Source organism: Diabrotica undecimpunctata, chromosome 8 (genome assembly GCF_040954645.1).
Source record: "Diabrotica undecimpunctata isolate CICGRU chromosome 8, icDiaUnde3, whole genome shotgun sequence".
In the NCBI taxonomy this organism is placed as follows: domain Eukaryota; kingdom Metazoa; phylum Arthropoda; class Insecta; order Coleoptera; family Chrysomelidae; genus Diabrotica; species Diabrotica undecimpunctata.
Window position 1 is genome coordinate 109,981,213 of NC_092810.1, and position 15,778 is coordinate 109,996,990.

Genomic DNA, 15,778 nt, shown 5'->3' on the forward strand with positions numbered 1-15,778 from the left:
CCTAACCAGACAAAAAACACAAAGCCATCTCATCTCAAATTCAATAACATTATTATCAACAATCCACAAGATAACACTGATATATTCAAAAAATCACTCCAGGCCGCATTCATCTCCCCAAATAATCCAAATTTTAATGAGCGATCTAAAAGGGAAGCAGAACGGAGAGTGGAAATCATACTCTACAATACTCCACCACGCATGGAGGCCCATGCTTATCCGGTGGCTCCTGTGCTAGAGGACATCCTCAGGCAGATGTGTAACTCTGGTAAAAACACATCTTCTGCCCGAGATGGTATACACAGATGCCTCAAAAAACTCTTAGAGAGTATTATATCGTTCCTTATCAGCATCATCAATGCTTACTTCTCGCCGTGTTAATTTACCACTCCTTGGAAAGTAGCACATTCATGATTTCCAAAGCAGGGAAATCCCGAACCAGCACTGAATCCTATAGACCAATTTCTCTAATAAATAATGACGAGAGGATTCTTAAAGAGAGACTCTAAAAATTTATAGACACACTTTATCATCCCAAGCTTCCAATTCTTATTCAAAGCTGAACGATCCGTATACAATGCATTGATTGAAGCAGTAACCTTCATATTACAATCCATCAACAAAATAATAGATATGCAATAGGCATCTTCCTAGGTGTCTGGAAGGCCTTTGATTAGGTTTTTGCACACAGGTCTGATTGAAAAGCCACACCTTACTGGACTGCCTACACCCATCGCAAAAAATACATTCCTATCTCTCCAATCTGGCAATTCGTGTTAAGGTCGCTAACACGTTATCCATACCATTTATTCCAAAAGCTTATTACCAATACTATTACCAAACCAATTAAAATTACAAAAACCAATATTATACATAGTCTACATCTGTGACAGTGACATCTTCCCTTCAAATAAACCAGAGTCAATATTGCTGTATGTTGACGATACTGCACTCCTTACCGCCTTCACATATCGTGGGACGTTGAGGCATACATCTGTTTTCGAGAGGGCGCAAAACCTGCTGGACAGAATTTTTAGGTGGTGCAACAGATTGAAAGTTACATTTAATCCTACAAAAACTCAAATGATCCTATTCAAATCTACTCACAGTCGTAATGCTGGGAGGGACTGAATAGTCCTCCTAGAAGAGAATCTCAAATTCACAAACTCGGTGTCCTATTTGGGAGTTCATTTTAGTAGGAGTTCCAGTTGGGACATTAACATCAACAACACCCTGGACAGGGTAAGAAGAAGAGCTAATCTTCTAGGAGCACTAGCTGGAAAATTTGGCAACACATCAAATAAAATTCTCTTGCACATCTACAAGACTTTTATCGGGCCCACTATCGAGTACAAGGCGTGTGTCTTATTTACTTTACCAACACCATTCTGGCAACAGAAAAGAAAATCTTAAGAAAGTGCACGAGGAAATATGCGCATTATACGTCGGCATTCATTCACCAACTTGCGAACATTACAACAATAAAGGAAAGAATCCGCACTCTTAGCGGAAGATACGTCTTCCGCACAATAACTGGCTCCAACAACACAGCAGAACAAACTCTAAAGACTCCTTGCCATCGCCTAGGGTACATACTCACCAGGCTTCCCCCACAGAAGTTTCATTCTCTCCAGCCAAGCTTCTATACTTCGCTGGTAATGAATTTCCTGATGAGTATTACGGCACCCTAGAAACAACCCCCTCAAATATCGCAGATAAAATAGCTGCACGCCAAAAAACGCTGATTCAAGAGCCGTTCCCTTTGTATAGCTAGTGACACCAGAGGTAAATTTCTCATGGCTTGGTTGGCTAACCCAAAAACTCTTCCACATAATGCTTCTTTCTTACAAACACTTCCACCTTCAAAGTCCCTGCTCTACTAGCAGCATACTACCCAAAACTACCCACTCGTAACTGACGTTGCTCACGGTCTCAAAAACTCCGGCAAAAACTCTTTGAAGAAGCGTAAGCTTAAACAAGGTACTAACGTTCAACCCTTAGCTGACAATGTAATGAAGTTTACGAGAACAAACGCCGCTTTATCTGCAATAGACAGACACATTGGGGTGAAGCATGTGCAATAAATATACAGAAATTTTATTTGTTCCAGATTAATTATTAACTTATGACCTCTTTCATAATTTCCACGGTGTACCTTATTTAATAATGTTAAAGGCCTTGGTATGATCCACAAAGCTCATGTTCCACTCTGCTGCTGTAATAACAAGTTGTCTCGTATAAATATATACGTTAATAAATGATTAATTAATTGTTTCGTTGACAAGCGCCAATTATGCTTAATTTTATTAGAGCTTAATTTTTCGAAGGGTTTTGTCGATAATAATAAACAATTTTTCTAATGTGCTATTGATGTCGTCCTTACTACATACCAATTATAGCACTTTGTTTTAAATCAAAACATTGTCATTGCGGAAGCACTTTTGTTATTGTTTTTCGATTAGATCTACACAAATATACCGTGCATTTAAATATGACCCCGTCTGAGTAACAAAAGGTATAATTTACATTTTTTTCTCATTACTTCCATCAAACAAATCAGGATTAAATTTGCTATATAGTATAGTAAACACTTACTAGTGGATACTTCCAAATAATCGTGATCAGAAATAAAGTGACCTAAACGATTCAGTTCTTGCCCGGCTGTAAGCAATTATGGCAACGCGCTGAGTATTTTTTCATTTTCAAACCATTAGATCCAAATTTATTAACCAAACAAAATTTAATAGTAGTAACCGACTGCAGTAATTTCAGACTGGAGAATATTAAGTACATCATAATATAATAAAATAATTATATCATAAATACAAGAGTATCATAGCCAATAAAAAAGTAATAGAGATTTTAACGACTATTGGGGTTGTTCCTTTCCTCCAACATAAGATGCGAATTAAAACCAAAAAATGTTGGTTGATTTTAGAAGAAGCCGATTAATTAATCTTCGTCGAAGCAAAGTATAAGTCGATGTTGACGTAATAGTAGATTGCGAGTTTAAGTATTCTTATATTATTTGAGCGCAACTAATTTGTACAAATACCTTTTTTTATTTAATTAATGGTTTTGGATAAATTGATCCATTCAGCCACGATAATGTACTTGACTACTTGAATTTGTTAATGATGTATTGACCTATTGGATTTGTTAACAAAATAGTACTTTGCTTAGAGGTAAATTAAAAATATATTTTAAACATCAGTACCAGAAGAATCAGTAGATTATCGAAAAATCATACTTTGATTCGTTACATTCAGGACCCTAACCAACTTAAAGTAAATATTTAGTACCAACAAGGGATTACATATTAGGGAATTAAAGTGCAGGGCAAAACGTTAACGTTAACGTATAATTTGACAGCTACTCGTGCGCAGTAGAGGAATACACACGTTTGCGTTAACGGGTCTCCGTAACATTGCGTGCGTTTACGAATTCCCTTAACGTTATCCAAATTGTTTCGAGTATTACCGAATGTCTGTCAAATCTCCGAAAATTAAAAATTTTTTGTTGTTTTGTGATTTTAACCACAGATTTATCGTTTGTTTGTATTATTGTAACCTAGGAATAGTGAAAAAAATCAAAAAAAATAATAACGGAAACCAATTTCCCAATAAATTATTACCAAACACATGTAGACAGAGGGAACAAAGCTAGATTTATACATTCACATTACACATTCCATACTAAATTTTTCTTTTAGTAATTTTTTAATAACCATAAAAGTTTGGTTAAGCCTAATGTTACGACGAGAGATATATAAAATAGAAGATTGACTTTGAGGAAGAGGTATTTGTTCTTTTGTCAGATTTTCCAATAAATACTTATTATATAGCAGCATCATAATATATGTCGATCACAATGATCGATATCGTCGGTGTTACCATTACAGAGTTCTGTTTCCCTTAAATTAAATCTATGAAGATAGGCTTTCACAGTAGCATGATTAACAAGGCATCTAACAAAAACGACATATACCCTTCTATTGGGATAACTTCTCACAACAAAAGGTTCCTCCCTGTTTCATTTTTGTTGTTTTGTAACTATTTTTTCTTTTGTATTTCACCTCTATAAACGAAATTGCTCATAATCTATTAGAACTGAGCAACGGGTCCTTCGAGCATAGTGTATCAATTTTCGAAGTTTACTTCTTAGTAATCTAGTTCACTATGTACGGCAAAAGTAGTTATCGAAGGACCTTTCTATTTAAAAAACAGGGACATTGTCTAATAAAAGCTGAAATTAAACAAAAAATTCATGACAAACTTAAATTTTATCGTCACAACTGATTTACTGTACTATCAAATCAAAATTAAATTAGCTAGACTAACGTGATGTTTCTACATTGTTTCCAAAATAACTCTATAATGAATAATAACCCTTAATGTGTGACTATTTCGAAATCTTAAGTAATAGTAATATTTTCCAATTACAAAATTATAATTTTTACTCAACGAAGTACGAGAATTGTTATTTTCCGTAATTTAAGTGGGTAATTTTATTGGTTTCTAGAAATATTTGTTGAAAATAAACATTTCGTATTACAAAACTAAAAACTGTATTGATTAATGTGTCAATATTCTGAACTTTGTTCATTTTTTAATCGTTAACATTGTCTTCATTTTTATCACTGGTCACCGCTAGTTGTAGAACTTTCTCAACCTATTCAAATAATCTCGATTGTAATCAATCATTTGTAATATCCAAATTAAAGATGACTCGGCGCTTATTGCCAAATATATCGACGATCTTAAGAGATTATTAGGCAAATAGAAACAAATTGAGAGTCTGATCTATCACTGAATATATAGGAAACCGAAATTGTAATAATTACAAAGAAACATTTCAAAGAAATCAATTTATATGTATGCAAGGAACGAATAGAACAAATAAAAAAAATTGAACAATTCAGAAACAAATACAAACAATAAACAGCGACAAAATTTTCCGACGTGTATCTACGAAAAGATATATATATATAGACAGAGAGAGAGTGAAAAAGATAGAGATAGGGAAAGAGATAGAGAGGGTTAGAGACAGAGAGAGAAAAGGAAAGAAAGGCCTACAGTTTAGTACATTAATTTTTTACGACTGCAATTGCATAACTAAATAAAAAAGCGACTAATTTCAGGATAAAACCACAAAAATAAAATATTTCTTATAACATTCTCATATTTTGCTTATCAGTTTTTCCTAGTTTTGCAAATAAATCTCACGATTAAAGATTAAAACCATAAAATAGAAAACGATTATTCAGTATTTAAAATTATTTCTGGAAAAGGTGCCCCTTATTCATAAAAATCGCAAGACAGATGGAATTTTTAAGACCCGGCTTGTAGGCCAACCGTGAACTTTTTCTAAAACACACTTCTTGTCAACTTGTCTCGTCGAGAAAACATTCTAATTCTAACATTTTTGTAATGTTAAAAATGAAAACTTTTCGGAATGGACATCCCAAAAATATTTTGTTGAAGCTATTTCCTTCTGGCATTATAATGTTGTTATAATACCATTTTTAATGAGAATTAACCACAATTTCAATTTAAAATATATTTATTTTGACATTTCGATTTCAAAAGACAACGGGACTGTGAAGCAACCAAAGCTATCTTCAGAAAGGCTTAGCAACAAAGACGAAAAAAAACTAATAAAAGAAAATGGTTCTTCATATAAACTGGGATAGGATTTGAAAACTACCACGGGAAGTATACTAGTTAAATTAAGAAAAGGGTAATATTGTATGTATGATGTATGAGGCGAAATTATGTACGGAGGATAAGAGGTTTCCGTCATTGAAATAAAAAATAGTGTTTGGACTTGGCTAAACGATGGTTAATCATTTCTAGCTAAATTGTGTAAGGAAATAAAAACGCTTTCTCACAAAGAAAAAAAAAAGACTTATAATTATTATTCATATCGGTAATAGAGATGGATGTTCTAGTGATAATTTCCTATTATTTTTGAGAAATGGTTCAAGCAAATAATAGATATAATGTCAATAGATTCAGTAATTGTTTTGAGCAATGTTTCTTACTATTTAAGAAGATCTAAAAATTATCAAAAATAGGAAATATTAAGGAATATTTTGAACAAACTGTTGAACAAGAAATCAGTGCCGAAAAGTGACCAAAAAGGCATAATATATCATTAAAAGATAGCGGAAGCTGTAGAACCTAGATAGTTTTATAGAAAAACTATAACGATAGTTTTATTAATAAACAAAAAGATCCATTTTTAGTATATTCTGATCTTATAATGATGAGGAAGTTTCTGTAAATGCCAAAATAGTACCAGATAGCAAATTACAATTATTTTTTACATTAAGGAAGTACTCTACTCACTGTTTACGGCCGATTGAACAACTAGACACTTTACACTTCAACTCAGAAGTGGCTAAAATATAATCTAATATGATACAGAATTGGTTTAAAAATAGAAGATCAAAGTACATGACGTCAACCCTTGTAACATTTATAATATGCAAAACCTGTTCATCGGTCTAATCTAAATGATAATCAAGTAATAAAATAAGATAAACTGACGAAACGATATTGGACCATCGGAAGCAACCGAAAATTAATAGATAAAGGTAAATAGTATGTCTTTAAGACAATATCAAAATAAATGGATCTGTGGTTCGGTTGATAATACAGCTCGACTAATAATCCAAATTTGGAAATTTTACAAAGATAATAAATGTTCACTAAGGAATAGAGAAAAAAGTCCTACAATTAGGGAAAACATTAAGAATATAACAAAGAAGACAGGCTTAATGCATTTTTTTATTAAAGTTTGAAAACCATCATGGAAAAACGCTCTAAATAGCCGTGCGCTGCTACATTAGAACCATTCCTTTACAATTGTCAGAGATTCTTCTTCACGATCTTCTTTCCGTTTTCCACATTTTGCTTAGTATGAGTTTAGTACGGTTTATAAGGTCCCTTTCATCATATGTCTCGATTTGTATTATACTCAAGTATTCGTTATTTGATGGTAACATTATTTATTATCTTCTTTATTACTTAAAGATTTCACAATATTTCTCTTTACTATATTCGAAGGACTCGTATGTCAGACCAAAATTCAAAAGCAACCAATTAATTTGTATTAACTTCTTAAAGAAGAGTATGAAGCACCTATGAGCGAAACATCGTTAGGCTTATTTCGAGAATATCCAAATATCTTAGGTATACTAAGTTTGAAATGTTTGCTTTTATCCGCCTTATTAAGTATTTGTAGACATCTATCACATCAATTGAAGACCTTGGGACCATAAGAGAAAAAGAGACAATTTCGTCAAAAATAAGTTAAAGTTGAAATCACACTCTGTAAGACTATATAATGTCCCATACAAGAGTTCAGCTGTTCTCTCATAGATAGCGCCGCTGTAGGAAGTCCTGTTGTGTCACTATTGCTTTATACTACAACAGAAGGAGACAAGCCACAATAGTAATCAACATGGCAGTGGAATATTCCCATGTGTGTAAATGGAAAATAGTTTTTTATCGGTTTGATTCTAAATTGATTTGGAGTTACATCAAAGACGGGCCCAGGTCATGCAGGATCTAATGAAACACAACACAGAAGCTTAAGCTACAGGAAGACCAGCTTTGACCTACAATAGGCTATGCCACTGCCAAATTTAACAGTGGAAGCAACGTTCTATTCTGCAATCCATCTCACAAACCTCGGTATCTATGACTGTATTAGTGGAAAGGCCTACATGTACATGTGCCAGAAAATATTGCCAAGCAGGATAGTGATGTAATTGCCAGCATTTTGTATAATCATTTTAAAACTAATAAACCCACTGCTTATAGGCGTATAGTGTGTACAGTTAACTGCAGCTGCCAAAACAAAATAGGTCTCTAATTTATTTATGGCAACAATTTAAGGCATTTTTATTTCTACTGAGTACAAAAACTTGGTAATAGGAGACACAATGTGACCATGATTTCGCTATAACTGAAAAATATAAGCGTCATCGATTAGAACAAGTGTATACTCCAGACAACTGGTATGAAGCAGTGAGAAAATCTAAAAGAAAAAAACTGCTTTAAGGTGATTGTATTCAAACGATCTGATTATTTTTAAATCTTCCTGATTTAAAAGAAGCTACAAAGCGAAATTACTAAAAAAGCTATACAGATCTTTTCCAAAATACCAAGCCTCAAGCTTTCATCTAAACAACCTAACATAATGTATATCAAACATCTTATAAATGAACACTGTAAAGCATATTGGAAAGAAAGGTTTGAGGAAATTAATTTTACTTTCCAAAGATTTATAATCAAAATAAAGTAATCCTTTAACCAAACATAATATAAACAACATACTTCTTCCAGTAGCAGACATAGATAATATCACTAGAAACAACTGCAAACAAAGATGGCAACGTTTATACAACCAAAGTACAACTGGAATAAACTTTAGAGCTTGCCAACCACTAATACCCAATGAGAGATGGTTCAAATATGAGACAAATAGGTTATTTATAAAAACAATAAACAGAATAAGATCAAACCACGCATTCACTCCTGCACACAAACACAGCGTAGGTATTACTGATAACCCATATTGCTCCTGTGGTAAAGTGGGAGATCTGCAGCACTTTATATTGGAGTGTGGACAGTACAAACAAAGTATCAAAATGATGTATGAAAAACTAATTGAGCTAAATTGTTCATTGCCTGTCAATTTAAATACAATTATTTTTTCAAATAATAAGCAGATATTAAAATGTATCTACGAATACATAACATCCTGTAAATTTAAATTATAAGTAGTTTTAGGTATTCAAATCAAAAATTGTAAATATGTCAAAAATTGAATGTGTATACGAACATATTACTTCCTGTAAATTTATATTATAAATAGGCTTAGGTAATAAAATCAAAAATTGTAACTACCACAAATAGTCTGGCTAATTGGCTATGCCAAAGCCATTATACAATACAATAAAAAAAAGGTAATCCTATTCCACTAAACAGAAAAAAATTTAAAATATTTCCGAGCTCTAACAGTTTATTTCGCCTGCTTTCCTAAAAGTTTATGAAGAAATTGGTGCTTGCTAACAGATTCTACCAGCTAATGATAATGAACTACTGGAAGACATTAAACATTTTGATAATTTTTCAGATATTGAAAATATTAACAACTGAATTATTTTACCATTGCATTTTACGTTAATTTTTTACAATATAATTTTTTATATAAAACGGCATAAGCCTCAGATTTTTCATAAAAATTTTAAAAACTCAAAAACCGTTTGTGGTCCTTCCTTCCGAAAAAAATATAAAAATTTAATTTTAAGATTTAAAAATAAGTAAAAAATGATTTTGTTTGGTGAAAGGTCTTCAATTATAATATTAAGAGATTAACACTTAGTTTTCTTCAAATTGATCTCAGCAGAAGATTCGTAACAGTGTGCATTTAGTTCTTGCATTAGGTTCTGCAAACCATTATTGTTATCCATCATTATTATAAAGGACCTTTTCGAAGTATAAAGACTATTATGCTAATAATAAAGTCGTTTAAAGTCTAGATATGGAGAAACAATCAGTAAATATTTACACCTAAACGATATGGTATAGGCATATGAAGAATTAATTCACCTATACAAGAAAATATTAAAAAAAATTTACAGAATTATTGAACGTACCAAAAACCTTTGCTGAATGTCAACATCGAACCGAAGTTTTAAGTCTCTTCGTCTTTCTATCGGAGTTATTTTTAGCTTTGATGACTTTTGAACTACAGGCCCCAACAGTATCCTTCCTTACACTATAGTGTAATAAGTATACAGTAATAAGTTTAAGAAGAATCGACAGTATGAGGGGACCGGGAAGAAGACGACACTCATGGATGCATAACCTGCGACAATGGTTCGGACTAACATCGACCGAACTGTTCAGAGGTGCCGTAAACAAAGTCAAAATAGCCTTGTTAATAGCCAACGTCCGAAATGCATAGGGCAAAGGAAGAAGAATAAGTTTAAAAACTATAAATTATCTTTAAAATGCTGTCGCCGAGACGGCCAGGCAAATATACAGAAGGACAGACAAGAAAGGATGATTTCTAAAAGGACCTGACAGGTTCTTAGTAATTACATTATTTAAACAAGAAACTGTTGTCTCAAATTTCCTTTGCTGAATATATAATAAATATCTATCTGAAGTTTCAAGTCTATCCATGCTTTCTATCTGGAGTTACTCGTAGCTTTTATGACTTTTGAACTACTTGCCCCATCAGTATTCTTCTTTATACTAATCAGAACCTATATACTCAGTTTTAAGACTCTAGGAATTATGTTTAAAATGCTGTTGCCCAGAAGGACATACGATGGACACACAACGAAAAGACGATTTCCAAAAAGACCTGTGGATTCTTAATAATTACATTATTTAAACAAGAAACTGCTATTATAAATGCCCTTAACTATTAAACATTCCATATTTATTACTTACATAATTCACAATTTTTAAATTGTCAGAAAAATCACGATTAAACGAATAATAAATGATGAGCACAAACTGTTTTCAACAACTTACTAAAACGCACAAACTGAACTGAAAATTCGGTAGCTCGAGAAGGTTGATTAAATAGGTACCTGTGATCTTATCTCATCTTAATGTAACTACTAAAACGATAACGCAGAAAGTATGAGTCAGGTAGTAAACAATTTAGTAGGAAACAAAAATTGAAGATAGTAATTGCAACACCTACTATAATGTTAATCCTTTAGTTCTGCGTGTTTGTTTGTGTTTAATTGAAATTAGGTATGTACAGGTTACCGCGATGTAGCGATATAGTAAATTGAAGTATTCGGGTATATTTATATTTTATACGCTAAGACGATGTTGGTAAAATTGCTCTATTATATTTGAGTATTATGGCGGTATAAAAAGTTCTAGGACTCGCCCTGATTCTTTCGTGATATTTTTCTTTATTTTGATGCCTTTCACTAGATGCCATGTAAAATGGCAAATTTCAGAGAGCTTGTTCCTCTAGACAGTCGCGTAATGCCTGTGTGTACTGCGGTTCACAAACTCATTCGAATGACATCGAAAAGTTCTTGGCGCGTCAAAGTGACTTTTAGCGTCCATACGTTACAATTGAAGAAGAGTATTTAAAACAACAAACAAAGTTGACGTGCAATTCACAATATAACAATGCAAGAACTTATGAAGGCCACCCTAATATTAAACAATAGAACAGCGATACCAGCAAACCAAATAAAGATGGAACTCTTAAAATATGGAGGTTTTTTGAAACGCTTAAGAATTTTTTATATCTTGTCAATGCTGGCTGGAATCTAAAATATTGGAAATGTCGCCAACGCCACAAGTTATATCACGAAAACTATAAAGACTAGTCTATCAAATGCCATCTATAAAATATACTCTAAAATTATTATTAATAGATTAAAAAATACTACAGAGGCTATTATAGGGAAAAACAACACGGTTTTAGAAGAAGCAGGTCTACTATCTATATAATGTTTTTGTTATAAAGTAAATTATCAAAAAAAACGAAGATAATTTGGGTAATTGGGTTCTTTGCTGAACGAGGCTTAGGACCGTGAGAATGAAATAAAGAGCAGAGTTGAACAAGCCAGAAATGTTTTTTGAGGCTTTGTAAGTTTCTGACTGATCGCAAATTGGACTTCAACCTCCGATACAAGATGCTTAAGTGTTACGTGCGGCCTGTTCTCTTGTACGGAATGGAAGCATGGACGTTAAAGGCCAGTTCCATTGAAAAACTTAAAGTGTTTGAAATGTGGTGCCTGCGTCGAATGCTTAGAATATCATGGACGGACAGGGTCAGAAATAAGGAAGTACTCAAAAGAGCGGGCTTACAGGATAGGGAACTTTTTAGTTATGTAAAAAGTAAGAAGATTGCATACTTGGGACACATATTACGAGGAGAAAGATATACTTTTCAGCAACTGATACTCGAAGGGAAGATAGAGGGTAGGAGAGGTCTGGGACGTAAAAAAATGTCATGGCTGCGCAATATTCGACAATGGACAGGAATCCACAGCTATGAAATGCTTCGCAATGCTGCTAAAAACAGAATTATTTAATCCTGACTATTTAACATCTCACCTGACAAGACGATGTACGGTGACCGCCTACGCAGAAATGCACGGCATCTTAAGAAGAAGAAGATAATTTAACCTACAAAATGCATGTTGCATTTATAGATTTTGAAAAAGTATTTGACTGGGTTGGTAGACCCAAACTATTTTAAATTATGGAACAAAGAGGATACCAAATTGATTAGATTAGATCCATCAAAAGTATGTACAGAAATACAAATATAACAAACTAATAAAAACAAACCAATTCCTAAAACAAGGTTGTAGTACGTCACTAAAATTTTCTGAGACTTAATTTATTTAAAAAAAAATACATATTAAAATTAATATTTTTAGCTGATTACTTATTTGTTAGTTGAACAAACGTTGAAACCGATGACCTCTGACATACAATGATAAAATGACGTAAATCTTCTAAAGATGCGGGTAGTGTTTTATACATTTTACTTTTTAGGTGTAAGTACCCACAAAAAGAAATCCAGATTAGATAAATCTGGTGACCGAGGAGGCCATTCGATGCTTTTCTCCCAATTAAATACCGTGGAAAATGTTGGTCTAAATATTCATCAACAAGTAAAGCATGATGCGGAGGGGAACTGTCCTGTTGAAAAATCAAATTATCTTCATCATATTATTGATCATTATCAATATTATCAGTCAAAGCAGGATTAATCAAGTCTTCCAGTAATTGTATATACATTGGCCAGTCAAATTGCTAGGTAAAAAATGAACCCACATTGAAAATACCAACCCATACATTTAATTTTTGCGGTTGCTGTGTATGGACCTCGTGGAAAATTGAGTTTGAATCAGACCAAAAAAGGCATCAACTATAGAAGAAATCAAAAACTCGAACCGAATGAAAAATAACAATTCACCTGGTCTTGGAGGAATACCCGTGAAACTTTTAAAATATGTACCTAATATAGTACTAGAATTACTAGAGTAATGTTTAACAAATATCTAGAGGGAGAAGAGATGAGAGGAGATGGAGAATCACTAAAGTATAATAGACCAGCATTTCTGTCTGATTGACCTAAAGAAAGCGTTTGACAGGGAAAGACTCAAATATGTAATCCATCTTCTATATAATATAGAAGTTTCCCCAAATACCATAAAACCTCTTTAAAACATCTATCAAAACAACAAAATGGAAGTCAGAATAGATGGACAACTTACAGAACCTATAAAGAAAAGTAGAGCGAAATAATACACGGGAATTCATTGAGCCCCATACTCTTCATTTTGATCATGGATGAAATCATCAAAAGCGTTAACAAAGAAAGAGGATACAGAATGGAAAACAAAGAAATAAAAATACTCTGTTACGCGTACGACGCAATATTGATAGCCCAAGATGACGATAGAAAAGTGATGGCATCAGTATTGAACAAGTAATGGAAATAAAATACCTGGGAATTACACTGTCTAGATATGGAGACCTGGACAAAGAAGTGAAAGATCAAGTACAAAAAGCAAATAGACGGGCAGAATGCCTTAATTACACTATATTGCAAAATATACACATTAACACTGAGATGAAGTCAAGACTTTATAAAGCTAGTGTAAGACCAATAATGGCATATGCCTCAGAAACAAGAGCCGATACAGTCACAACGCAAAGGCTACTGGAAACGGCAGAGATGAGAGTACTGAGCAGAATTACAGGAAATACGCTGAGAGATCGAAGGGGAAGTGAAGATATTACAAGAAAATGTAACGTACAGTGTATAAATAAATGGACACAAAATAGAAAAAAAGAAGGGAATAACCACATAAGCAGAATGGGGGAGACCCGTGTCGTCAAAATAGCAAGAGGTAAGTCACCAATCGGCAGAAGAAGTATCGGACGACCGCGCAAAAGATGGAGTGACAACCTTCCATAGAGGTGTTAATCCGCCAATGAGCAAGCAGAATTGTTTATAAAGAGGAAGAAGAAGAAGAGAAGAGATACCATCTAAATGGAAAATGACGAGATGGAAAAAAAGAATTAAGAAAGACTGCAGCAATTATCGAGTTCTCAGCCTAAAAGCTTCCATAGGTTGACGGTATGAAGGGTTTTAAGAGACAAAATTGAAAATCAGTTTGAAGAATGGGAGGAGCAGAGCGGCATTGGACCAGGAAGATCATGCTTCGATAATTTGTTTTGTCTGAAACAATTAATCTGGTTTTTGTAGACCTAAAGAAGGCATATAACAATATACCTATCAAGATAGTTAAAGTATCTTCTTTTTTGATAATTAATTTTATAATAAAAACATTATATAGTTGGTATACCTGTCTCTTCGACAACCGTGTAGTTTTTCCTCTATAGCAGCTTCTATAGTATTTTTTAATCTATTATTAATAATTTTAGAGTAAAATTTATAGATTGCATTCAATATACTACACAGCAATTCTTTTTCGTATATATTCTATTTATAAAAATCTTCTTAAAGTTCGTTGTAAATAATAATAAAATATTAAATGGTATTTGAAATATAGCCGAGAAAATATTTTGGAGATTTTAAAGAGGCGCTATGATCAGAATGTTAAAAACTTCCAGTAAAGCTTAAACTTATAGTATGACATCATACCACCTGGCAATCGTAAACTCATTCCTATATATGTACAATCAGATAATCTTAATCTAAGTAGCGAAATTATTCGTATTTGGTTTAATAAACAGCATATATTTGTTTTGATTAATTAATTGTAATCTTAATAAACAACAACATTAGAGATCACACTTTTTATTGTTCTATTGTGCCTTATATTATTTTCCTAAATGTATAATAATATAGTTCATAATATAGTTTAACATAAAATAAATCCGTATGCTCTGCAAGGTTCTACTTTGAGTTCTACTCTCTTTCTACTAGCTATCAATGATATTTGCTCTCATACAAAATCTCCCGTTAAATTTACCCTATACGCAGACGACCTTATTGTATACTACCAAGGAAAATCCACAGCTGCAACTTCATCTTTATTACAAAATTCTGTCGAGTCTTTTACCACATGGTCCGAGAAAATTGGCTTCAGGTTCTCTTCCAATAAATCCAAAATAACGAAATTCACCAGGAGATACAACAGCGCAGAAATATCCAAAATAACACTAAATTGAGTAAATTTAGAGTTAATTGACCAATAGGTTTTAGGGCTAACTGTCGATAAAAAACTCACCTGGCGTCGTCATATCGATGAAATAAAAGGCAACTGTTTAAGCAGAATGAATTTGTTAAAGACATTGTTCCACCATCGATGGGGTACTGATAAAAGTGTAGTACTCAAAATATATCGAGCTTTAATCCGATCCAAATTAGACTAGGGTTGTATAGCTTACTTGTCCGCATCCAATTATTTATTACAATTGTTAAACTCTGTTTACAACACTGCTCTTCGAATTTGCTTAGGAGCATTTTGATCCAGTTACGCTGAAAGTCTTTACTGTGAATCTCATGAACTATCCCTTGTCCTTCGGAGGCAGCAACTACTCTTATCTTATGCTAACAGAATTTCATGGAATCCGACTAACTCTGTATTTAATTTTCTGACTTCGCCAAGACCTGGACGCCAATCCCACAAATCCTACAACCCTTGGACCAAGACACAAAATTATCTCAAATACTTGCATCTATAAAATTAGAATCCCCGCCACGGTCTAGAACACCTCCTTTTATAAACACT

The 15,778-nt window shown here is 33.1% G+C and overlaps 1 protein-coding gene across 3 annotated transcripts in view; it reads right to left on the reverse strand.

Annotated features, from left to right (window-relative positions):
* Window positions 1-15,778, reverse strand: part of LOC140447836 (uncharacterized) — a 301,409-nt gene that overhangs the window by 92,553 nt on the left and 193,078 nt on the right. The window contains exon 1 of one of the 3 annotated variants that reach the window (XM_072540726.1): window positions 10,476-10,578. The exons of the other annotated variants lie outside the window; for them this stretch is intronic. The gene's annotated coding sequence lies outside the window, so the exon portion shown is untranslated. Of the gene's footprint in view, window positions 1-10,475; window positions 10,579-15,778 lie in introns of those variants that run through there. 3 annotated transcript variants of the gene reach the window in all.